The 25,672-nt window shown below is 40.1% G+C and overlaps 1 long non-coding RNA gene and 1 pseudogene across 4 annotated transcripts in view; one reads left to right on the top strand and one right to left on the bottom strand.

The window, feature by feature from the left end:
* The window catches only part of LOC308631712, an 895,537-nt gene that overhangs the window by 276,125 nt on the left and 593,740 nt on the right, over positions 1-25,672 (bottom strand). The gene's annotated exons all lie outside the window — the stretch shown is intronic.
* Positions 1-25,672, top strand: part of LOC308632039 — a 160,291-nt pseudogene that overhangs the window by 38,662 nt on the left and 95,957 nt on the right. Inside the window, exon 10 of the transcript XR_014024319.1 lies at positions 1,483-1,558. The product of XR_014024319.1 is annotated as an uncharacterized misc_RNA (transcript). The remainder of the gene's footprint in view (positions 1-1,482; positions 1,559-25,672) is intronic.

Raw genomic sequence — 25,672 nt, 5'->3', positions numbered from 1 at the left:
CTGCGGTGAGGGCAGAGGGTGTCAACCCTAGAACCAGGGACTGGCTGAGTTTGAATGTGCCTGCTAGTTGCCAGCTCTGTGACCTCGGGCAGTCACTCGACACCCCCTGTACCTTGACTTTTTTCTCTGGAGTGGGAATGACAGGATGTGCCCCGGGGCCTTTGCACTTGCTCTTCCCGCTGCATGGGATGCTCTTCACCCTTCAGACGTGGTGTCTCCGCCGTGCTCTGTGCTTGTCACTTCATTTGGGGCCCTGCTGTCCAGTAGAGCTGCCTACACTGGTGGAAGTGCCCTGTGTTCGTTGTCCCATATGGGAGCACTAGTCACATGGCATTTTCAAACATGGAGATTGAGGAACGTGATCTTTAATTTGACTTAATGTTATTTTATAAGTTTTATTTTTTTTTTTGGATTGAATTGAAATTAAAAGGGCTGACGCTGGGCAGCGTAGGCCTGCAGCCGGGGCCATCCTGAGTGAGTGGTGGATCCAGCGCTCGCCTCTGCCTCTGCCTCTGTAAAAGGGGCACAGAGTCACTCACAGCTCTGGGGTGCCGTGGGGCTAAATTCATAGGAGGTGCCTTGAGTGGTGCTGGCTCTGTGGGCGCCATTGCCATCGAGCGATCATTCCCTATGTGAAGCTTCAGTGGTGGATGCAGGGTCCCAGGGCCACCAGACTCTTACCCCGGCTGCACGTTCCTCTGCCCCATCCTTAGCTCTTGCCGGCTCTCCTGGGTCCCTGGTACCCGACCCTGGTCCCCAGTCCTGCCTCCCGGCTCCTCTGCTCTGCTGCTGCCCTGGGCCAGCCTGGGGAAGTGGCCCCGGGGCCTTCACTAGTGCACCGCGGCTGCTGGGCTCCCGGTTCTGAAGCTGGAGCAGTTCTTCAGCCAGACCCTTCCTCGGCCTCTCTGGCTGGCCTCGGAAACCGGGGGCTACCTGGAAGGCTGTGGGATGGTCCAGGCTGCCGCTGCCACAGGGCTCACAGGAGAGACCCGGGGACCTCGCTGGCCACCCTGGCCCCAGAGAGGGGCTTCTGTGTCACCATAGCCGGGATCTTTGAACCTAGGACCGTCACACAGAACAGAGGGAAGGACAGGGAAAGGCTGAGTTTTCTCATGTGAGGGTCCCGGGCTCCTGGGCCTGTGCACTGAGGCATCTCAGCCAAATGAGTCCTCTTTGAGGATGTTCCGCGGCCCCCGGCTTCCACCACAAGATGCCAGCAGCACCCACCCCGGCTCCTGATAGCCCATGGGTCCCTCGGAGGGCACAGTGCCCCGGCTGAGGTCCTCGGGCGAGAGTGAGAGAGCCCTAGAGCCTAGTGCCTGTGCCCTGGGGGAGGGGAGGCCTGGGGGGATGTCACTGTGGCTCAGGAGTGGGGTCGGGGCTGGGCCTCTGCCTGGCCCCTGCCCTGCGCCTCGAGATCTCGGCAAGCCCAGGAGGCCCCACTGCGTCCCCTGCTCATCTGTCACCCCCTCCTCCTCGCAGAGACCGTGACTACCACCTGAAGACCTACAAGTCCGTGCTGCCCGGGAGCAAGCTGGTCGACTGGCTGCTGGCCCAGGTGAGGACCCCTGACCTGGGCGGCCAGCATCTGGCTTTGTCCAAGGAGGGGGGCTTCCTGGAATGTGGAGCCTTGTGTTGTTTTATTTTTTTAAATATGTGCGTGTGTCTGTGTGTGTCTGTGTGTGTGTATATATATATACACACACACATTTAGTTGTAGTTGGACATTTATTTTTATGTGGTGCTGAGGACTGAACCCAGGGCTTCGCAAATGCTAGACGACTGCTGTACGGCTGAGCCACAACCCCAGCCCCAATTTGTGTTTTTAATGGTGGCCAGGGCACATAGTGCAAGTTTACCTGCTTAACACCTTTTAAGTGTGCAGCTCCAGTGGCATTAAGTACAGGCCTGATGTCCTGCAGACATCCCCCACCCACAGAGCTGAAGCTCTACCTGTGAAGGGGCAGCCAGCCCTTTGCTGCAGCCCTGCCCCTCCCTTCAACTCCGCCCCACCCTCCAGCCCCACCCCACCCTCCAGCCACGTCCTGGGCTCTGTCTCTGGAGTTGACTACTCTAGGGACCACCTGAGAATGAAATCCTAGCATATCAACCGTTTGTGACCACCTCATGTCACTTAGCACATGTCCTCAAGTTGTAGAATTTCCTGGGTTTTTAGGTCCCATAAATAATATATATACACATCTTATTCCACTTGTGCAGTGTATCCAGATACCCAAGACAAGGTAATTGTAAAGAACAGAAAGTGGTTCTCACACCCTGGCACCAAACTGGAGCCTCTTGCCAGGGTCTTCCTTTCAAGAAAGCCCGAGGCCAGCAGAGGCTTAGACATCCCTCCATCAATCTTGCTGACCCTGCAGAGTTGTTTGCTCCATTGAGGTCCAGCGGTCAAGCCCGCCTGCCTGTCCTTCCTTCTTTATGGCTCCTATTAATGGTCACTTAACAGGGTTTCCTCTGGCCAGGCCCTGGCTGGGCTTTGTCCGCTATCCTACCATGGCCTTCAACCCATTTACAGAGGGGAGGGATGGGGCCCAGAAAGGCCAGGGCCTGGTTCCAAGAGGCACAGCCTCACCACGGCAAAGACAGGATAGGGCTGGGCCCATCTCACCCCATCCAGAACTCTGCCTGATTCTGGGAATTTTTCAGGGAGCTCACAAAGAAAAATGCCTCATACAGAGTTCCCTTGAAAACCAAGTACAGACTGGAGACTTTATTTGACAGGTTGGAGACCCAAGGCAGTGAGAGTGCATGAAAAGATAAGCTGGACTAGGAAGTTGAAAAGCCACAGCATCTCTGCCCTGGCCCCTGCATTACAACAAGCCTCAAAGACACAGCTGGTGCTCAGCAGGTGTGGCCACTCAGCACCTGGGATGTCTCTAGACAGGCTGTTCCAAGAAACAGCTTACAGTTTCTTGGAGGAAGAAAAGAGGATTTCTCTGCATGGCTTCTTCTCATCTTCTGTCTCTTGGGTTTAGCACATAGGAAGGAAGTTTCCCCCAAAACCCAAGGCAGGTCCCCCAACACTCTAAATGGCTGCTAAGAAGCCCATTCTATTACTGCAGTGGGCAGTCTGAAAGTGGCTAGAAAAGCTGAAGACCCCAGGAGTGTAGCTGGTCATGCTCATGTGATACAATTCATGGACCCATGGGGGGAACAAGCAGTCTCAGTGGCAGTGGAGGTCCTGGAAAGCAGGTGAAGTCTTCTGATGAGGTATATAAGATTGGAGCATCCAGCAGGCATTAGGATTCAAACCACATCCATAGCCCAGACGGTGATCTCTTAAGATTTATATCACCTAATGACACGTAGCCATCTTCGTGACATGTGCTCTGTGATGTCCACACCATGATGCGATAACCTAATGATGCATTTGTCAGAACACATCCCCATCATTAACACCTGATGGTACGCATATATATCTACATATACGTGTGTGTCTGTGTGGGGGTGTGTGTGTGTGTCTGTACACGCGCACGGGCATACCTCAGCATGGAGAATGTTTAGTGGATGTTAGATCCTTGAAAAAGATCTCCAATCTATTACAAAGGCCACCAGTAAGTTCCTAAATGCAATTTTGGAAAAGATACAATTAATATCTTTCAATGTATATTTAACTTGACTTCTTCACAATATTTCACACAGTTGTTACTACTTCCTCCTTAACTCTTGCTTTATTTTAATCCACCTCCCTTTTCAGGTCTCACATGTCCTGCCCTCCCCCAATGCCAAAATGGTAGACAGGAGGTAAGTGGAGATATTGTGGTGAACATACAGATAGAATAGCTCCTGTTTTTCCCTCAGCCCAAAACAAAAGAAGCCTTAAAAATCTGGCATTTGGAAATTATAACTGTGGAAATTATAACATGACAACATGTTTGTTGTCATCTCTAAGTGTGATACTATCACTCCACATGAGCAAGAATGGAACATGGTGAGAGAATAGTCCTTGAACCATGTTCTGTGTAGCACTTGGATTTGCTTTTAAGGACGTAGAAACCATGAGAGTTAAAGGTTCCTGGTATTAATTTCCTTTGGATTCTATAACAAAAAACCATAAACTGTTGCTAAAACAAAAACAAACAAAACTTACTCCCTCATCTTTCTGGAGACTAGAAATCCAGAATCTATGTGTTGGCCAGCCCAGTCTTTTACTCAGGAAGCTCTGTGGGAGACTCTCCCCATACCTCTTCCCAGTCTCATGGCTATCAGCGCTTCTTGGCTTTCTTAACTGCATTATTCCAGTTTCTTCTGTAGCTTTGCATGCCCTTAACCTCTGTATCATTTTGTCTGTCTGTCTGTCTCTTTCTCTTACAAGACCCCTGTTACTGGATTTGAGACCAAACCAAATGATCCTGGAGGAGCTCTTCAATGCAAGATCCTGAAATTTACGGCTGCCAAGACCTTTTTCTCCCCAAATAAGAGAATAGCCACAGATTCCAGAAATTAGGACGTGAACATGTCTTTTAAGGGAACCACCAATTGAAGCACTACAATGACTACTCACCTAGAGATGACATTCTTGATGGCCACCAGAATCCAGCCTCCAAGAGTCAGCCCTTCTCCCTTATCAATGATGCCTATAGTATTAGTCCAAGTCTGCACCAAGTCTAAACTGGTTAAGTGTGTTTAAAAAAAATGGCAGTCTGCTTCTACTTGAGAATTTAGACAAAGGCCAGGAAACATCTGATGCAGTGGTTCAGTTCACTTTTGAACTCTAGAATTTAGATTCTTTATTTACATTAGATTCTTTATTTACATACCATTTGTCAGCTATTTTAATATGCCCCAGATATTGTTGAGGTGAAATCTTTTGGAATAAAATATAGTCAAAATGATAACATTTTGCCTCAGAAATGACATAGAACCCTTTGCCTTTATATGCATTACATTTCAAAAGAAGGTAGATATTATGCTGCCTTGTACCAAATGCCCCTAAGATTTTTTTTATGGTGGTGGGGAGGGCGGACTATAAGACATCCTTTTCTCTGGCTCTAATCCAATTTCTTTGAGTGATGTGTAAACCTTAAAATTGTTTGTAGCTCCGTGTCTGTATCCATTACTTTGGAAATGATCCCTACATTTCACATTCTATATGACATTTTCCTGTCTTCTCCAGGAATTGCAGAAGATCCTTTGTAGACACACTAATTGCCTGTGACACCCGCAGTCCTCTTGAACACTGGTGTTTTCTTGGTAAATCAGTAAATACTCTGTTGTTTGGAGACGACATTGTTGCAAAACCCTTTGCCTGAATCTTGCTTTCTACTTAAACATCATAATCACACAGGGCTGAGTTATACCTTCACTGCTGCCCTGTGAACATCTTGCTCAATATGGATTTGGTGTTACAATAGCTTCAGAAACAATTCAGCCCGTCAAAGTAACAGTAATGATTTCTTTCCTGGGCATATTAATCTCATAGAAACCAAGCATTACATTTTAGACAATGAAGCTTGCAAAGAGACCTGTCAAATCTATATTTTTTAAATGCTTTATGCTATATTCTTCCAAAACACACCCCACTCCATTGACCTTTAAGCACATTAACCTCTGCAGGGAGATTTCTTAAATCCATATTATGTGCATAAAGTCTCTAATTCAGCATTTAGTGAGGAAAATAGATTGTAGTTGGTGCTAAAATGTCAGTGAATCATCCACATCTGACAGTAGACTTGCTGAATGACAAAGGATAGCATTAAGCTTGTCTTAAAAGAAAATGCAGCATGGCCAAAAATACTAGTAGATCCAAGGCAAATGTTCAAATAATAGGCACACTTTATCATACCAATATTCAAGTTACAAAGATTCCTAAATATAAAGAGGAGGTTGCAATCTGTCATCAGCACCAAGAACTATGAAGCTACTCAATATAGTTTTCCCCTTGTCTAGCCACAGTCTTCTAGTACTTCCTTCCTCCCATGAGCTAAACTCCTTTACTCCCCAACCTCTTCTGCTACTCAAGCCATTCACCCCTCACCACTTGGGGAACCTTAGGTCATCTTTCCTGAGTTTTCACACAGTTTTCTCCTTCCACCCTTCCTTCTTCCCAACCCTTCTTCAACTCTGGGCCTCACTGTAGAACGGGTTCCTTTTTCTCCTCTTTACATTGCTCCATTTTTTGAGTCAAATAAAATGATTATAATCATAACTGAGACACATAAGCATAACATTTCTGACTCCCCTAAATCAATGGAAAAGAATGCCATATATTTACCAGTGAAACAGAGCAGAATAAGGAGCCAGCACCTCAACCATTGCTGATCTTCAAAATTCCACAAGGCTTCTCCCTCTGTCCGAGTGTCAGGTGTTACTCTGATTTGACTGATTTGCTTCAAGTACCAACATTCAATTAAAAATTAAAAACTACTAATCTATTTTTACATTTTCTGTGTTGTTTATTTACTGGCACCATACAAGTATTGTTTTCTATTTTTAACAAAGTTCAAATAGGTAGTAACTAGTTGCACTGCTAACAAGGCTTTATGAGCTTTCCAATTAGTTTAGACAGGGAATAATCATAATCAGAGCTGAAATTAATGGAATTGAAACAAATGAAAAAAATTGACAAAACAAAAAGTTGGTTCTTTGACAAAATAAATAAATAAAATGGACAAACTCTTAGCCATGCTAACAAAGAGAAGGGGAAAGAAAATTCAAATTACTAACATATGTGATGAAAAAGGAAATATCACAATAGACACAACAGAAATACGGAAGATAATTAGAAATTATTTTGAACACTTGTACTCCAATAAAATACAAAATTTTGAAGGCATCAGCAAATTTCTAGAATCATATTACTTGCCCAAATTGAACCAGGATGATATACACAATTTAAACAGATCAATTTCAAGCAATGAAATAGAAGATGCCATCAGAAGCCTACCAACCAAGAGAAGCCCAGGACTAGATGGATACACCGCTGAGTTCTACAAGACCTATAAAGAAGAACTAATACCCATACTCTTCAATTATTTCATGAAATAGAAAAAGAGGGAGCAGTTCCAAACTCACTCTATGAGGCCAATATAACCCTGATTCCAAAACCAGGCAAAGATGCATCAAAGAAAGAAAACTTCAGACCAATATCTCTAATGAATATAGATGCAAAAATTCTCAATAAAATTCTGGCAAATCAAATATAAAAACATTTCAAAAAGATAGTGCACTACGATCAAGTGGGGTTCATCCCAGGGATGCAAGGCTGGTTCAACATAAGGAAATCAATAAATGCAATTCATCACATCAACAGACTTAAAGAGAAGACTCATCTCAATAGTTTAATCTCATTTGTAATCATTCTCTTGTCAATGTACTTGATCAATATGTAAATGCATGCCTAAATTGTGACCCATGGTAAGTTGACAACTATACTACTTAAGATTTCTGCCTGAAACAAACCTCATATATTCACTGCTGCATCTAAGAAGAGCAGAATCTGTTCATTTTTGTAACTGGTTTTTCTGCTGAAAATACTTAAAGAATTACAAAGACTCTCCCAATTTGTTTTCTATTTCTCATTCCTATGCAAGCAAAACAGATGTCCTAAATATACTTAAAAGATACTTAATATCTGACACTTAATCAGAAATCTTGGAATTTGGAAATGGTAGGGGAAACATGGTTAAATTTGTGAACCTAAAGTTTTTCACTTTATAGGACTTGTCTTTATTCAATATTTTTCTTAATCATTTATTTTCTTACTGAGCAGTGAGCTCCAGAGATCTTGTCTGTCTCGTTTTACCCAGTGTTGCCAGTATCTAGAATTGGCATAAAGTTATTATGGATAAAAACAATTGCTGAATGATTAAAAGACTTAATTAATCAAATAATTGTTTATTTAATCAATTTAATTATTTAGGTTCTGGTTGGTTTTGCCATTGATCATTCATCACATAAGAAAGAAAAAAGGTAAAGATGTATGTATAGTAGGTCCAGAATCTTAGAAATTAGAGTTTGAAGGGATCCTGTTCAAAATATTAATTTTATAACTAATAGGTTAAGTAATATGATGCCAAACTGAGCAATGTCCTAAGCCTCAAACCACTTGGGTCTCCTAGAATCAATTCTCCTTAAAGGAGGCAGAGTTTACCCTGCCCACAGAAGGGACACTTGGGATAATCTTGTTGCCTTAACAGAATATATGCAGAACTCAAAATGAGAACAAAAGCACATGGCAAAAGTAGAATATTATCTTACATTATTTTTAGTTAGACAACAAACTTTAACATCTTGGGGACAATAGCTTGTGGGAAAAGCAGAACAAAGAGCACAATTACTAATGTGCTTTCTAACCCTGGCCAAGTTTGATTTTTAGGCACAAATTGAACTTGAAAGAGAACTTGAGACTCAGATGTGTTGTATACCTAGCCTATTCCACCCTATGAGGTTTCAGGGAAGATATTATCCTGAGTTTACAAACAAGGGACCTGAAGGTGAAAGTAGTTAGGTAAACTGCTCAAGGCTATACAAGTAGTTGGTGATGAGAGACAGAAATTAGTTTTCCTAGACAAGACAGTTTAATGTACTGTTTTCACCATTTAAATGCATAAACTTTCTAGGTCTTGAACTTATTTCCTGAATATGTGGGTAGAATATTCCTTCTACCTGTCCATCCTTCCTTCTTCCAGATGAAGATCTGGGCTGTTGACTATGATGTCTACTCTTCAGCTTTTGTCTGAAAAAAAAAATGGCTCTTTTTAATGACAATAATTTGTCCTTTTCTTTTTATGGGTCTTCAAGTGATTAAATTACCAATATCATAAACCCCAGAAGATCAACCTCTAAGTTCTATGGTTTCATGGCATCCAGAGCAGAGTTTGTACTGTGCCTTTCCCTCCCCTCCCCTTCCCTCTGCTACCTGCAAACACACAAATGCCCAGTAGGATGCCACTACACTCTCCTCCCACCTGAACTGTCCATCACTGCATGCACTAGTGGATTAGACCAAGTAAAACAACAAGAGCCAGTGGAAGGATGGAAGTCAGTAAGGTGCCTGTAGCCTGGTGAGACGACACTGCCAGAGAAGAAATATCCAAAGAGGAGGAGCAGTGGGAGATGCTAAAACAGAAAACATGTTTCTGAGTCTAGAACTAAGGTAGGATAAATGGTAGTATTGCCCCTTGTTGCTTCTGATAATCTTGGCAATAAAACATCACGTGGATATTTTAATTCCTGAACAGAGAAAATTGGCAAGCACGAAAACTGTGTCTTTAGTGCCCAGCTAGGAAGCCAAGACTCAGACCTCACATCTGGTACAGCTGTGGCGAGGGTTGGCTGTGGCAGGACGGCAGGACCAGTAAGCCCTGGGGACAGAGTACAAACAGAATCTCTGAACTGTTTGGCCAGCTTGTGTTCCCCACCTCCAGGTCACCTACCCCATCATTTGGCCCCCTGAGGGGCCTGGGTATTGGTTCATAGGAACCCATCCCACATGATTAAGCTTCTATTCACGCCCATGCTCACTTTCTCCATAAATAGCCACCCCTTAGATCTATGGCTATGCAAATCATGGCACCACAATCCACTCTCACAAGGACAAACTGGGTCTTTTAAAACCAGCTTGTAAACAGTAATTTGAAGGTTCAAGGTCCCCAGATCATGGTCTAGAAGAGGAGTCCAGATACTGGGTGGTCTCATCCCTGGGCCAATCCCACTGGCTCATGTTCCCAGGAAGAGCAGCCAGAAAATGTCCATGAATGGTATGGGATCGAGGCAGGACCTGGCTGTTTGGATTTAGGAGTGACACTGAAGTTTGGAACTCTATGGACAATACAAAACCTGTAGGAAGTCTTACAGGTTCAGAAATCTTCCTCACAAAAACCTATAGTTTTGACTGCAGGATCTCTGACCCTGCCCGGCTTCCTATTGATAGGATGAGGAGAAAGTGACAAGATTGTACAGGATACAGTTAACCTGGGAACAAGCATGCTCCTATGGACTTAGACATGAAATAGGACATAAACCTATTCCCCAAATTAAAACAGGTGTTTAAACCAGATGCCATGGCACATGTCTGTAATCCCAGTGGCTTGGGAGGCTGAGGCAGGAAGATCATATGTTCAAAGCCAGCCTCAGCCAAAGCAAGGCCCTAAGCAACTCAGTGAGAACCTGTCTCTAAATAAAATACATAACAGTGCTGGAGATGTGGTTCATTGGTCAACTACCCCTGATTTCAATCCCTGGTACCCAAAAATAAAATAAAACAGGTGTTCTAGAGAAGCACAGCATCCATTAAATAATCTCTGCAGCTTTATTATTTCATGCTTCTTTTTTCAATTGATTAGAAGAGAAAACTTCAATTTTTGCATAGAGAACAATTATGAAGACAATAGATGCTTCTCTGGGCTCTTTTCTAGAGGTGAAAGCACAAAGGCCTGGCTTTATAAAGACTGTTTAATTTGTTTGTTAGTGGGGGGAGTGGAGGTTAATTAATCTAGTTTTGGGACTGCCAGATAACATCTATGTTCTGTAGCTTATACATTATGCTGTCCAATTAATTCCTCCCAAGGACTTTTTATACTAGACGATTCAGCTCAAAACTTCAGGCTTGAAACTTTTCAAGGTCTTTGGGGTGACCATTAGAGAAGAACACACTTTGGAAATGATCACCTTTTTTTAATTCTTTCATCCTGGTGGGTAGCTGTGATCTCCCTTAAGGTTAACAAGGTTGTGATCCTTGGGGGCGCCTGTGGCCAGGACACCCATTGCAATTGCTCTCACGTGTTCCTCTTGTTTAATTCCTGGAAGCCGTATGCAGCCTGTGATCCAAGATGCCTGCCTGCCGTTCAGCACACCAGGGTTTCCTGCTGTAGTTGGCTGGGCCCAGGAACAGCCAGACGCCCTTGGAATCTTTAAATGCTTTTCCAACAGAAGGTTTGGCCATTTCTTCTCCCGGTGCTCATTTTAAAATTAAGCACATGAACACACATTTTTTTGAATACTGAAGAAGTCTTTTAATTGATTCCCTGAATATTTTAAGGTCTATTAATTCCATTTATGTTGCAAGCACTGCAATTCATTCCAGCTGCTGTTCTAATCACATTCATTAACAGGCTTATTTTTACCTGCCAGCTAATATTTTACATTGCATCAATAAATCTTCAGCTTTCTAGCCAAATTGTGTACAAAATAAAATGAATTACCTAACCTCCTGATTGTTCTACAGGAATTGGGTTAGCTAACATCCCTCCTTCTTCGAAGGATTAATCAGCATGAATATAAAGGTGATAAACTAAAGAAAATGGATGCTATTTACTTGTGACATTACAAGTGTAACGTTGGATTACTTTAAATATAGGTTTTTCTTGCAGAGTCTACCCATTTAATTCTTTTATCTTATATAAATGAAAAAGCAGCATAATAGTTACTCTGATATAGACAAAAGATTTTGTATTAGATTAAAATAGTTCATATGCATTGTCTTTTATCTTTTTTTTTTTCAGTAATTTGTATCGGTCCATCCATGATGTCCTTCAACAGCTTGTGGTCTTGCCATAGATATTTCTAAAGCAATGGCTCAGAATTAGGCATGTCACCTATCTGAAGTAAAACAGAACAATTAATGATTCACAGGGTAAACAAACAAGGTGTCTTGAAGTCTTTTTCTGGCACCGTGTGTTAATGAAAAAAAGAGGAATTAAACTAGCCAATCCACAGAGTTCAGAGCTAGATCTCTCCAGATGAATTGGTAAATTTTCTGTCATTAGATAATAAAGAGAGTCAGAGAAATATGAAATTGTGGTTACGAAACCATATTGGACCTGACAGATAGCTTTGTTCTTACAAGCTGTGGATTTGAGTAAATTAATTCACCTGTGTAAAACTTACCATATTAAGTATTGACTAACAGATAAAATCTTGCACGTAAGATGCTTAGTACAGTGCTTGGCCTTTCTTAAACCCTCTAAAAATGTAAGCAAAAAGGAAAAAAAGTTGCATTTTACACTCAACTACCATAGCTTCTCTTAAATTGGGTTTTATGCTATAATAATATGCCAAATACTTTTACAAGGTCCTGGTAACATTACTGTGCTCACACCTTGCCACTTCATTGTAAAACCTTGCGGTCCTTCTGACATCATCAACTACTAGTCTCCCAAACTCACCTAACTCAAACCACATGGGCCTCCTGCCTGGCCTGGGAACATGTCAGTCATTACACAAAACTGACATTGAGGGAGGATAAGGAAAAACAAAGTATTAAGAAATAATCAACCAAAGAAGTGGATAAGAAAGAAAAAAATAGAGGAACATAAAGCAGATTAGGTAAACTGAAAACAAATATAAAATGGGAGATTTCAACCCATAACAATACCCAGGAAATATATGATATGCTCCTATTAAAAGACAAAGATGATAGATTCAACTTTCCAAACATACCGCTTGGTGGTTATAAATAACACATCTCAAAATAAGGAAACAAAAAGTTGAAAATAAAAGGATGGAAAAAGGTACAGCAAACCAACATTAACTTCTCCACATGCTGCTTAAACTATACCAATATCAGGCAAGGTGGACACAAAGCATAATCAGAGACAAAGCACATTATTAACCAGATAGCCAGACAAAGAGCCAAACCAGAGACAAGACATTTCATTAGAAGGGTCAGTCTACTGTAATTCATTTTTAATGTGCACTTACTCAATACCATGTCCCTAAATTACAGAGAGAAAACACTGACAGAACTGCAAGGAGAAATAGAAAAAACAATAATAGTGAAAGACATAAACAAACTCTCCTCATATATGACAGAAGCACAGAAAAGATCAGTAAACAGTTGGAAGAGCTGAACAGCATGATTAATAGATTTAAGCTAATTGACTTGTGGCAAACAGTACCCATCAACTACAGAAGGCACATTCCTTTCAAGCAGACACTGAGTATCGACAAAAAACAACCATATACTGAGCCACCAAGGAAAGCTCAACAGATTTCAAAGGATTTAAGTCATCAAAATACGCTCTCTGACCTTGGTCATATTATAAGCATAAAGTCACTAACAAAAGAGATAACTAGAAAGTCTTCCTATCTGTACAAATTAATATATACACTTCTTATTTTGATTGATTGACCATAGTCACAATACTGTAGGTTGTAGCTAGTCCTTTTCTGAGAGGGAAACATACAGTATTCATTATAAAAGGAGAAACATGGAAAAATCTATTAGCTAAGTGCCCACCTCACAAAGTTGGAAATACAGCAACAAAATAGACCTAAGTGAAGTAAAAAGAAGGAAATAGAAAGATAAGAATAGAAATTAATAAAATAGAAGCCATGGAGAGTTTGACAAGCCCAAAATGTGCTTCATTGCAAAAAATCAATAAATTTGATAATCCTCCCATGAGATGGATCAAAAGACAAAGCATAATTAACTAATATTAGATATGAAATTGGGAATATCACAACACACTAAGAAGATTATAAGAAGATGTGTGAAAAAAAGATATTAAGATATTGTTAAAAGTGTAACAAAAAGCACAAATCCTTAAAAAAATACTAAGTAGAAATAGAAAAACTAGAATAGTCCTATAATGAAATTTGTAAATAAAAAACTTTCTACCAAGAAAACTTCAAATCCAGTTACTGGTGAAATAGTAGATACAATTCTACCCAAACTCTTCAGAGAATGTGTGTGTATATGTGTGTATATTTATACATTTTTTATGAGACAATGTAATCTTGAGGCCAAAACCTGACAAAATCATTCTAAGAAAAATTATGAATCAATCTCACTAATAAACAGGATTCCAATAAACACATAAATTGCAAAACTCAGGGTTACAATTGTCAGTTCTCCCTCAGACTTTCTAAAGATTCACAGGAACCATAATAAAAGCCCCCAATATTTATTGATGAAGAAATTGACAAAGCCTACTTTAAACTTATATGGAAATGCAAGGTGGCAAAGAATAAGCAAGCTTCTTGAAGAACAAGGTGAGAGAATTTGTTCCACTATATAGAAAAACATCTTATAAAGCTGCTCTAATAAATTGTAATACCATTGCAAGATTGGACAGCTAGACCAATGGAATAAAATAGAAAATCCAAAGGCAGAACCAAAAATATAGTCACACTTGATTTAGGACAGTATAAGATTGCAATTCAAAAGTAAAAGGATTTTTTTATCTTTCAATAAATGGTGCTAAATCAGTTGGATGTCCCTAGAAAACAGAAGAAACTGGACTCCTACCTCACACCACACACAATGTTAAACTCCATGTACATAAAGGCAAATGACGACATTTTAGAATATAGGATAATCTCCATTACACTGAGATAAGGAAACATTACTTAAGCAACACACATGCCACGAGAAAAATATAAAAACCATAAAAATAAAGTATGTAAATCGTACTACCTTAGATCTCAATTTTTTCCTAAAGTTAAGATTAAGAATGTGAGAGGAGCTAAGAGGTATGGGACCTGCCTGCAATGCCAGCACTCAGGAGGCTAAGGAGGGAAGATCTCTAGAGCCCATGAGTTTGAGACCAGTCTGGGGGTATGTAGGAAGATCCTGCCTCACTAAAAAATAATAATAATTAATAATAATTAATAATGTGAAAGTGCAAATTATAGATTGGAATTAAAATTGTTGTGATATCTATAAAACCAACAAAGGGATTCTGTTCAGGATACATAAGACAGTTACAGTCCTTACAGTTCTTACAAAAATGGGCAAAAGACCTCAACAGGCACCTCACAAGGAGGTATCTAAATAAAGAAATATATTCAACTTCTTCAGTAACCAGGAAAATCTGAATTAAAACTGCAATGATATGCTAATAGGCAATTACCATGATACCTAAATGAGACAAAAAAAGATTGATATTACCAACTATTTATGTGAATGCAAAGCAACAGGAATTCTTATGCATGGTAAAAATATAAATTACATATTAAAATTGAACATGCATAGAACTATGATCCAATAATTTCATTCCTTGGGTATATACCAAATAGGAGTGTGTGCATAACAACATTATTCAAAATATTTGTGAATAACTCAAATGCTCAGCAGCAATGGATGAATGAATTGCAGTACTTTTATTCAATGGAATAATATACACCACTGAAAATGGTCCAACTACAGTTTCATGGAACAGTATTTTCAACCCTCACAAACACAACTGGGAAGAAGAAGCCAAACATATATATAAAGAACACAAAAATACTTAATGCCAAAAAAACCCTATCAATAAATGGGCTAAGGAACTGAATAGACACTTTACAAAAAAAGAAATACAATCAATCAACAAATATATGAAAAAATGTTCAACATCACTAGCAATTAGAGAAATGCAAATTAAAACTACACTGAGATTTCTTCTCACTCGAATAAGAATGGCAATTATCAAGAATACAAGCACCAATAAATGTTGACGAGGATGTGGGGGAAAAGGTTCACTCCTGCATTGCTGGTGGAACTGAAAATTGATGCAATCACTCTGGAAAGCAGTATGGGGATTCCTCAGAAAACTTGGAATGGAACTACCATTTTACCCAGTTATTCCACTCCTTGAGTTATACAGCCACATCAGTGTTTATAGCAGCTCACTTCATAATAGCTAAACTATGGAACCAATCTAGGTAAATGGACAAATAAAATGTGGTATATATACACAATGGAATATTACTCAGCCTTAAGGAAGAATGAAATCATGGCATTTGGGGATGGAGTTGGAGAATATCATGGTAAGTGAAATAGGCCAATCCCATGAAACCAAAGACTGAATGTTCTCTCTGATACGTGGGTGGTAATTCATAGTATGGGGTGGGGGCTAGGGAAGAATAGAAGTACTTTGGATTAGACAGAGGAGTGAGGGGAAGTGTGGAGGTGTGGAATGTGAATGATAGTGGAATGAATCAGATATTATCCTATGTACATATGTGATTATACTACCAGTGTGGTTCTCCATCACTTACAACCAGAAGAATGAGAAGTTATAGTCCATTTATGTATGATGTGTCAAAGTGCATTCTACTGTCTTGTATAACTCATTAGAGTAAATTTTTAAAAAAGAAGTCAAACACAAAAGTCATGCACCATGCAAATCAATTATAAAAGTTCAAAATAAAAAAAAAAATAAAATGATGATATCAAAGTTAAGGAGTAAAGGAGAGAAGCAGGTGAAATTTGGAAAAGCTCAGGAAAGGGTCCTGTGAGATGTTGTTGGCAACAGACTCTCCACTGAACCATGGTGACACAGGTGTCCCTTTGTGATGGTTCATTAAAACATAGTATACTTTGTGTCTCTTTCTTACATGTATATACTTGATATAAAAAGAAGCTAAATTTTTAAAATAATATCCTTAAACAAGAAACTTTATTTCTAGGGATTTCATTCTTTATATATAATTAATGTGTAAATATATTAAAAATTAGCTTCAAGCTTATTAAAAAATAGGTTCAAGCTTATTAAAAATTAGATTCAAGTTTATTAAAAATCAGGTTTGAGCATTATTTTAGATAGCAACATGAATTATTGAATACCCAAAAATTCTATAGAAACTTAAAACAAGGAATCTTTATGCACCCCAATATTAGAGAATCAGATGAGTTGTAGAATAGTGTGCAGAGAATGTGATCATTTCATTTGTGTTTAAAAATAAGTGGAAAAACTACTCTAAGATTTCGTCTCACCCCAGTCACAATGGCAGTTATTAAGAATATAAGCAACAATAAGTATTGTGAAAGATGTAGAGAAAAAGGTACACTCTTATATTGCTGGTGGGATTGCAAATTGGTACAACCAATCTGGAAAGCAGTATGGAGATTCCTCAGAAAACCTGGAATGGAACCACCATTTGACCCAGCTACCTCACTCCTCAGTCTATACATACCAAAGGACTTAAAAACAGCATACTACAGGAACACAGCCACATCAATGTTCATAGCAGCACAATTCACAATAGCTAAATTGTGGAACCAACCTAGATGCCCTTCAATAGATGAATGGATAAAGAAACTGTGGTATATATACACACAATGGACTATTACTCAGCATTAAAAGGGAATCAAATCATGGCATTTGCAGGTAAATGGATGGAGTTGGAGAATATCATGCTAAGCGAAGTAAGCCAATCCCAAAAAACCAAAGGCCGAATATTTTCTCTGATAAGTGGATGCTGATCCATAAGAGGGGTGGCAGGGAACATGGGAGGAATGGAGGAACTTTGGATAGGGCAAAGGGGAGGGAGGAGAAGGAAGGGGATTTGGGGGAAGGAAAGATGGTGGAATGAGATGGACATCATTACCCTAGGTACATGTTTGAAGACTCTACTTTGTGTACAACCAGAGAAATTAAAAATTGTGCTCCATATGTGGACTATGAATTGAAATGCATTCTGCTGACATGTATAACAAATTAGAACAAATAAATAAATTTTTAAAGAAATTAAAAATAAAGATAAGCAGAAAGATGTGTGTTTTATTTATGCCTATTCTGTTTCTGAAAGGCCAGGTGAAAAATAAACCCTAGTAGCAATGACTGTATCTGAAGAGGGAAACTGGAACATGGATGGGAAGGCAGCTCGTTTTTCCTGGACTTGCTGGACTCAGGGGAGCCCAATCATATACGTTACCTTTTTCAACTTAATAAATACAAAAGTAATACATTAAAAAAAAGTTGAAATGGTTTTGTGAGGCCAGTTCCCAATTTGTTTATTGTGATCAAGCATTTGAATCAGAATGGGCTTTCTTTGGGCAGTTGACATGAGGAACTTTGGATAGGGCAAAGGGCTTGGGGCAGGGGCTGGGAAACAAGTGCCCATGAGGGTTAACAAGGTCAGCCAGAAGCCAAAAGGTGAGCAGGGACAGGCCCCCAAACTGAGAGCCAGAGTGCATAAGATTGCCTGAACAGAGCGGGCAGCAGGGATGAGGAAGCCGGAGGAGACTGAAGTTCAAAAACTGCCTAGGACCTGCAGAAGGGAGACTGCCCAGGAGGGAGAAGGCTAATGATATTCAGGGCCTGCTCTCCTGAGCCTGATATTGAAAGCAGAGTTTAAAGGGCCGCAGAGAAGAAATCACTATATCCCTTCCAGTATATGTGTATTGATCCAATGATCATCACCAGAATGAACTCTTTGTCTCCTCCATGACACCTATTTATAGTGTGTGCACACTTGTCTTCAAAGGGTATTGCTGATTCCCAGCTTCCTGAAGCACAGAAACATCGTCAGGTGTCCCGGAGCCTTGGGAGGTTTATGCACAGCCAGCCCCACAGAGGGCCTGAGCCCCTGGCTGGTGAGGAAATGAGAACATAAAAAAAGAAATCAGCCTTTGATTATCTTTGCTTTGTGTCCCTGATCGGATCGCTCCACGGAGGATTCAATCCCCTAATTCACATGATTTCCTTTAAACAGATTGATCCTGTTAACGATGATCATATGAAGAGTTTACCTTTAGAATTGGTGGAAGGGGTGCAGCTTTGGAAGGAAATGCTTGGGGATTCGATGCCACGCTAAGCGTTCTGCTGCATCCGTGTCCAGGACCCTAAAGACTCCCACTGGGACAGAAAATCACGTCAGGGAAGCAAACTGAACAAGGGGACAGTGCCAAGGCCACCAATTTAAAGGAGATCCATTTTCCAAATTATCTTCTAGCCAACAGAGTCCTTTTGCCGTTTAACACATCAAAAGCTTCTATACAGTTTGATGCCAAGTTTATTCTCGGTGCAGTTTTTTTTTGTAAATCACATCCAAAATACGATTTGGACCAAAAAAATGCACCTTCTTATGAGCCCTCTGCGTACTCGAAAGACCCAGTGCACAAATCATTTGCACCTGTACCATTTCCATCCAGTTCTAAGCTAATTTTAAAAAGGCTCTGAAAGCCTGCCAACAGCACATGTGCACAGAAGATAAAATGTAATAGCAATTAATCCAATCATCTCTGATTTAACGTTAATTTAACCCAGTGGATTATGCCTTGTTTTGTGCGCAACTGTGTTGATCCTGCTACATTTCAGAGAGCCCCCAAATCAATCAAGTCACAATCCCTAATTGCAGTCAAAATGGGGAATTCCACTCAGCAGGGCCCTTCTCTAGAGTATCTGTTCCTCCCAAGGAAGAAAGGGAAGTCAAAGAAAGAGGCGTCTCTAATAGCAGGCTGCTAACATGCAGCTGATGGTGTCAGGGCTGGCTCTGAGGAGTGGCCTACTGTTTGCTGGCATATTCTATTGCATCAGGGCTTCTTGCCAGAATGAACAGGAAAGGGCTATCACAGAAAAGCCAATGGAGCACCGCTGCTGTTTAAAGCAGAAACAAACAACAACAACAAATTCGGGGGCACACTGTTTTCCTTGCCTTTATTTACAATATGGATCCGATGACTGTGGCAGTTAGAGACCCGAATTAGGACGGCAGTCGTGGAAAACTAACACTATGATACCCTCCTGGGTCTGATTCAACTGGGTTAGAGTGTCAATCTGTTTTCTTGGAACCAAAAGCTGGTTGTGAGAACATTTGCGTTATCAGATGCGAAGAATAGAGAATGTTTCCAGTTACTAATTCCTCCTAGTTTGGATTTTATTGAGAACTGAAATTATAAAAGGTGTTACCCGGGGCTCAGGACAACCCCAGAAGTTCAATTGTAGTTCAGCCTTAGTTAAGGATTAGTTAATAGATACTTCACATAAAGTGCTACTATGTTCTTTTTCATAATTTTTCTCTCCCCTCCTCCCTTCCTTTGCAGCTGAGAATAATTAACTGTTCTTTTGTGAGTGTCATTTGTTCTCAAGGAATTAAATGCCACCTTATTTCCCAGAACAAGAATTCAACTGTCATAATTATAGCTTCATTTCAGAAGCAAAAAAAAAAAATCATAATTTATTACAGATTGTTCAGCATGTGAGATAGGTTTAAATGTCATTGGAAGTAAATTGTGGCATGTCATGAACGGGTTTTAGCCACCATGTAATTGATTTATAATTTCACATTTAAAATGAACAACATTCACCCATTGTTCTTGTATTATATAATTCTGACATCAATCCCTGGAGAATGAGGCATTCAACTTGGTCAATTCAAAATAATAATAACAATAATAATAACAATAACAATGATATGCCAATTTTCAAGATAAGCACTGAAATTACCATAAGCACTAAGAAAATATGTGTTAAAATGGAAGTGCAAGCACTATAATAGAAGGCAAAAATATATTTCAGAGGGAATGCATTTGGATATTAGCATTGAACTCCATAAAATTCAATGACTCTCAGGGGCTTTAGTGTAACTCATAAAATTAAGGACCATCAGAATTAAGTTTTAAACCATTCTCTATCCAGAGTCATAAGAAAAGATACAGTAATTGGGGAAGGTGGAGATGAATTTTTCCATTTCTAATTTCAAGCAGACTGAGAATCAATTCTACTTTGAACACTAATTTGCTAGGTTTACAGTGTGACCCTGATGCCATGAGATCACATTGTGATGATGGATATTATGGTGGAAGAATCATACTTGATTAATCCATTAGGTGCCTATGGATCCATTTTTGTACAAGATGAAGTGAGTCCTGTGACAGTTCACCTACCCCAAAATTACATTGGTAGACATATGCCATTTGGATTTAGATACAGAAGAAGCAAATACAAGCATACACAATGACAGGGACAATAGGCATTGGTGATAGATAAACTACATGGGCTACAATTTAGAGGCAAAATCAGAAACTTCTCACTTTGTCCTTCATTCCCCAGTCTTTTGAAAATTTCTTTCTGGGAAACTCATTTATTATTTGTTTTTAAACAGTCAATATGATAGTCTGAATAAAGAAGAGCTTTGGAAAGTAGTAACTTTCTGAATAATGGCACCCAGTAGTACCCATGTCCCAAACCCTGAAGTCAGTGAATATCACATTAGACAGCGAAGGGACTTTGCAGAAGTGGTAAAATGTACACGTTTTGAGAAAAGGAGATTATTCTGGATCATCCAGGCAAAGCCCAAATATTATCACAAATGTCCATATGAGAAGGAGGTAGAAAGGGTTTTGATTGCAGTGGTAGAGAAAACCATGTAACCACAGAAGCATAGATTGGAGTGAGGTATCCAGGAACCAGAAAAATTTTCAGGAGCCTCTAGAAGTGGAAGAGGTTCTCCTCTGGAGCTTCCAGGAGGAACCCAGCCCTGATAGCATTTTAGTTTAACCCCAGAAGACTCACTTCATGAACTCTCTCCCCCAAACTGTATGGAATAGAGTTGTGTTAATTTAAGCCACTAAATCTGTGGCAATATGATACAGGGCAACAAGAGACTATACACTTGTGTATACAGGGTATAGGGAAATAACCTGATTCAATAAAATTTTTGACATGAGATAAAGTTATCTCCATTTGGAGACCCAACTAAGGGGCCAAGTTTGCTTTGGCTTCAGACTTTGGGTTGAGGCTTCTACCCTAATCAGGGTCTGGGTTCCACTTTTCTCAGGGCTCAGGCACTTCCCATGCTGTCCCCATGTTCCCATGTTCCCATGCTATTGGGGGACAGTAATCCTAGAATTTGACAGCATTGACAATTTAAGAAAGGAGTATCATTTGTGTTAATTTAAAAGCATCACATTTGGATTATTAAATGCATGTAATGCTTGAAAATGAACTGTGATTTTATTTATGGCTTATAAAAAGAGAGATGGCATTTATTTGAAAACATTAACATATTACCAGAGTTCAGTAATTTTTCCAAATGGCATTCTCTCGACCTGGTAAATGAGTGCTCCAGAGTTACTACTTGGCATTCAATTAATATTTGCAAGAAGTCAAGGATTTACAATGCAAATTTTGGACCCAGTTTTTGAAATAATTTTTTATCCAGCCTGCAATAATCTAAGAAAGAAAAGAATAAGACACTTTCAATAAAATATTGGTATGAAACATACAACCATCTTATTTGGGGTCACTGGATGGTACTTTCCTATTGCAAATATGTTTTGATCTTCCAACAAGAGGATTATTCAAGAGTTTTTGTAACTATTTCCATCTTTCTCCTACCCCTATTGCTGGATCTGGGACAGCCACCACTAGACCTTAGTTCTTAAACACCTTGGCAATCAGCCTCAGGAAAAGAAGCAAGTCTCAGTCTAGTACCACTGATTTCACTGTGCAAGGTGGACCTTATCTTTTTAGCCTCATTCCATACATTCATTCACTCAGATAGCAGGTGTCTATGTGGAGCCTACTCTGTGTGATGTCACCAGGTGGGATAGAAAGGTGAAGAAGAGAAATCCTATCTAATAATATATCTAGTAAATCCTATCTAGTAATATATTTAGTGAAAATACATAGCTATATTAGGTAATGATTACCAAGGGGATAAATCAATTTGCTTAACTTATCAGATATATCCTATAAGACAATCATTATTACCCTCTCTTCAAAATTGAGACAGTTGAGATTCAGAAGATAAGAAATTCACCCAACTTGAGTAGTAATTTCATGGTGGACCCTTAATTCAAATTCATTTCTAACTCTATAAAGCCTGTGATCTTCACCTGCTCAACAAGATAAAACAAATGAACTTCTGTAAAGAGAAAGATACTACCTCATTCCCCACTCCTCAGGATATAAGCCTTTTGAAATATCTTATTTTTCTTTTCTGAAAAAGCCAGATATTTTTATTTCTTCATTTAAAAGTAAATAGTATAGTCTGGCTAGTGAATAGCTTTTGAAAGACATGAAATGGGAGGCTGAATCAGGACATCCAATAATGTCCACATCCCAATCCCAAGAATATGTGAAAATCACAGTACATGGCAAAGGGACTTTACAGATGTGATAAAATCTACATTTCCCCTGTTTTGAGACAGAAGATTATCTAATGGGAGGGGAGGGGAGGGGAAGGGGGGATAGGAAGGGCAGCAGAATAAAATAGACACTAGTATCGCTGTATGTATATACGTGACTATATAACTACTGTGATTCTGCAACCTGTACACTCAGAAAAATGAGAAATTATACCCTATTTGATTCAAATGTATGATATGTCAAGCTCATTGTACTTTTGTGTGTAACTAGTAAAAAAAAAAAAAAAAAAAGAAGAATGTAAAGAGTGTGAAATGTAGATGTGGGTTACATCCCTAGGTGATATGCCGGGGACTTTGTGAGAGACGTTCAAAGGACTGGGAAGGAGCAGAACATATGTGTATGGGACAATGGATCATTGCGGGGGGGGGGGGGCACAACCAGAAGAAAGACACAAAGGTGGTGCCATGGAAATGTCTGTTCCCCCTGCCCCCACTAAAGTTCATATAATGAATTCTATCCCTCAAAGTGATGATAGTTGGACATGAAGCCTTTGGGAAGTGATAAGGTCATAAGGATGGAGCCCTCGCAAATAGCATTAGTGCCCTATAAAAGGGACACTAGAAAGCTCTGTCACTCTTTATCCCCATGTAAGAACTCAGCAAGAAGATATCCTCTGAACCAAGAAATGGGCCCTTACCAGTCACTCAATCTGCTGGTCCCTTGGTTTTGGACTTCCCAATCTCCAGAACTATGAGATAAATACATTTGTTGTTCGAGCCACTCAGTCTATGGTATTTTTATGATAGCAGCTCAAACAGACCAAGGCAGGTTGGAAAGCATGGAACATATATCATAGAGAAAGCCATCCACATGGCTGAAGTGAGATCAGCTCAAGTAACTGAAAGTAATGGTAGAAATGTGGTTTGTTGACAAGTCATACAGAACCTAGGCTTTGGGATTTGTTATAGAGGAAATCATGAGGACTAGTGCCAACCACTGGCCAAACAATATAGTCAACAACACTTCCTGAACATTCATTTCCACATGGAGGAAACCCCTCTGGTTGCAGACTAGTTAGGAAAAATAGGACATATGAATTCAGATGAAGTAGAATTCTTATAAGTAATCAATTAATCTATTCAAATTAACATCAAGCATTAAATATCCTATTGGAAAAAAAATAAGCCCTTTTAAATAATGAGTGTCACACATCTGAAACATAAGAAACAAGTAAACAGAGTACTATTCTAAAAACATCTGTTATTTCTGAAGTATATCACCTCTGTTATTTATTTCAAAAGTAAACAGTGTTCTTTGGCAAGGACCCAGGCTTTTGAGTCAGAGGACACAAAACCTCCTGCCCTCCAGGAGTTGATAATCCAGTAGGGGCGTGTGATAAACTATATGATTGTTCACACTATCGGCTTTCCTTCCTCCCATGGGAGTATACCACAGCTACACTTGAGTCTTGTTTTGCTGATGAAACACAGGCAGAAACAATGCTTGTAGGCAGAAGCATTAAAGCCAGATGTGTGTTTTGCTGTGATTTCTCTTTTTCCTCTGCTGTGAGCCCAGCAAGATGCCAGAGAGAAAGGGAGGCTGCCGTCCACCCACTGAAAAGGATCAGAATCATGGCCAACTTAGGACACACATGCAACAGAAGCAAGAAGTAAACCTTTGTTCTTGTGAGCCACTAAGGGAGTAAGGGTGCTTGTTACTACAGGGTAACAAGCTGACTAATACAGCAAGCTAAGATGAGAGTGTGCATGACAGTAAGACAAGGTCAGGTTTATAGAGAAATGGATTTCGAAAGAGAAGGAAATCTTTTGACTTAGTCACACCAGACAAAATACACATTCTTTATTTAAATTTATTTGTTTGTTTGTTTTTACCTGAGATTGAACCCAGGAGTGTTTAATCACAGAGACACATCCCCAGCCTTTTTGATATTTAATATTGAGACAAGGCCTCGCTAAGTAGCTGAGGCTGGCTTTGAACTTGTGATCATCCTATCTCAGTCTCCTAAGCCACTGGGATTCAACAGCTTTTTGTCTTGTTTTGATTTAGCATGGAGTACAACAAAGACCTGACAATTAATTAATCAGCTGACCTCATTCTCTCCCTTGCACCTGGTCCTGGGACCCATGAATTCCAAAGATTGATTGTCAAGTACCAGGTGAAGTGCTGACAGGCTAATGTAGTGAGTCAGCCACCTACTTACTGAGCATCCACACACTCACTGTGACAGCAGCACCAGAGACTCAAGACACTGAAGAAGAGTCCTGCCCTCGGGAGCTTGGCATCTGATGAGAGCACAGACCAAAGCCACACAACCACAGAGGTACAGGGGCTACCACAGTGTATAGGGAGAAGGTAAGAGAGAGGTCAGCAGGAGCCTGGTGATGGAAAGGTGAAGATGAGGGGTCAGGATGAGGTGGAACCTGAATTTGATGCTGAAAAGAAGAAGGCCACGCAGGTCTTGCAGAAGCATAGAGTGGGACATCTGCAAGGGTTTAGACAGACAGAGTGAGACAGGAGGTGCAGCCACAGAGAAGAGCAAGTTCAAGAACAAAGCCAAAAACCATGGCAAGAAATTTAGATTTTATTCTACCAGCCATTGGCTGTTACTGAAAGCTTTTGAAGTGTGGAACAGCTTGATGAGATTGGCATTAGGGAAAGATTTATCTGGCATGCCATAAAGGAAGGGTCTGAAAGAGGCTGGCCACTCTTGAATCAGTGAATTTGGTTAAAAAGCGCTTGCCATAATTCCAATGGGAAATCGTGGGATTTGAACTGAGAGGGTCTGTTTACTGCTCTGTAATCTGGAGCAAATAGCGCTTCTCAAGGCATTTAGGAAGAGAATTAGCTCAGAGTTAGTGAGCTACAAAGCCAGCAAGGAAGCATTGGAAGCT

Source organism: Spermophilus citellus (genome assembly GCF_964194105.1).
Source record: "Spermophilus citellus genome assembly, chromosome: 12".
NCBI lineage: Eukaryota > Metazoa > Chordata > Mammalia > Rodentia > Sciuridae > Spermophilus > Spermophilus citellus.
Note: the sequence above shows the minus strand (reverse complement) of the source record. Positions and strands in the feature narration are given on the sequence as shown.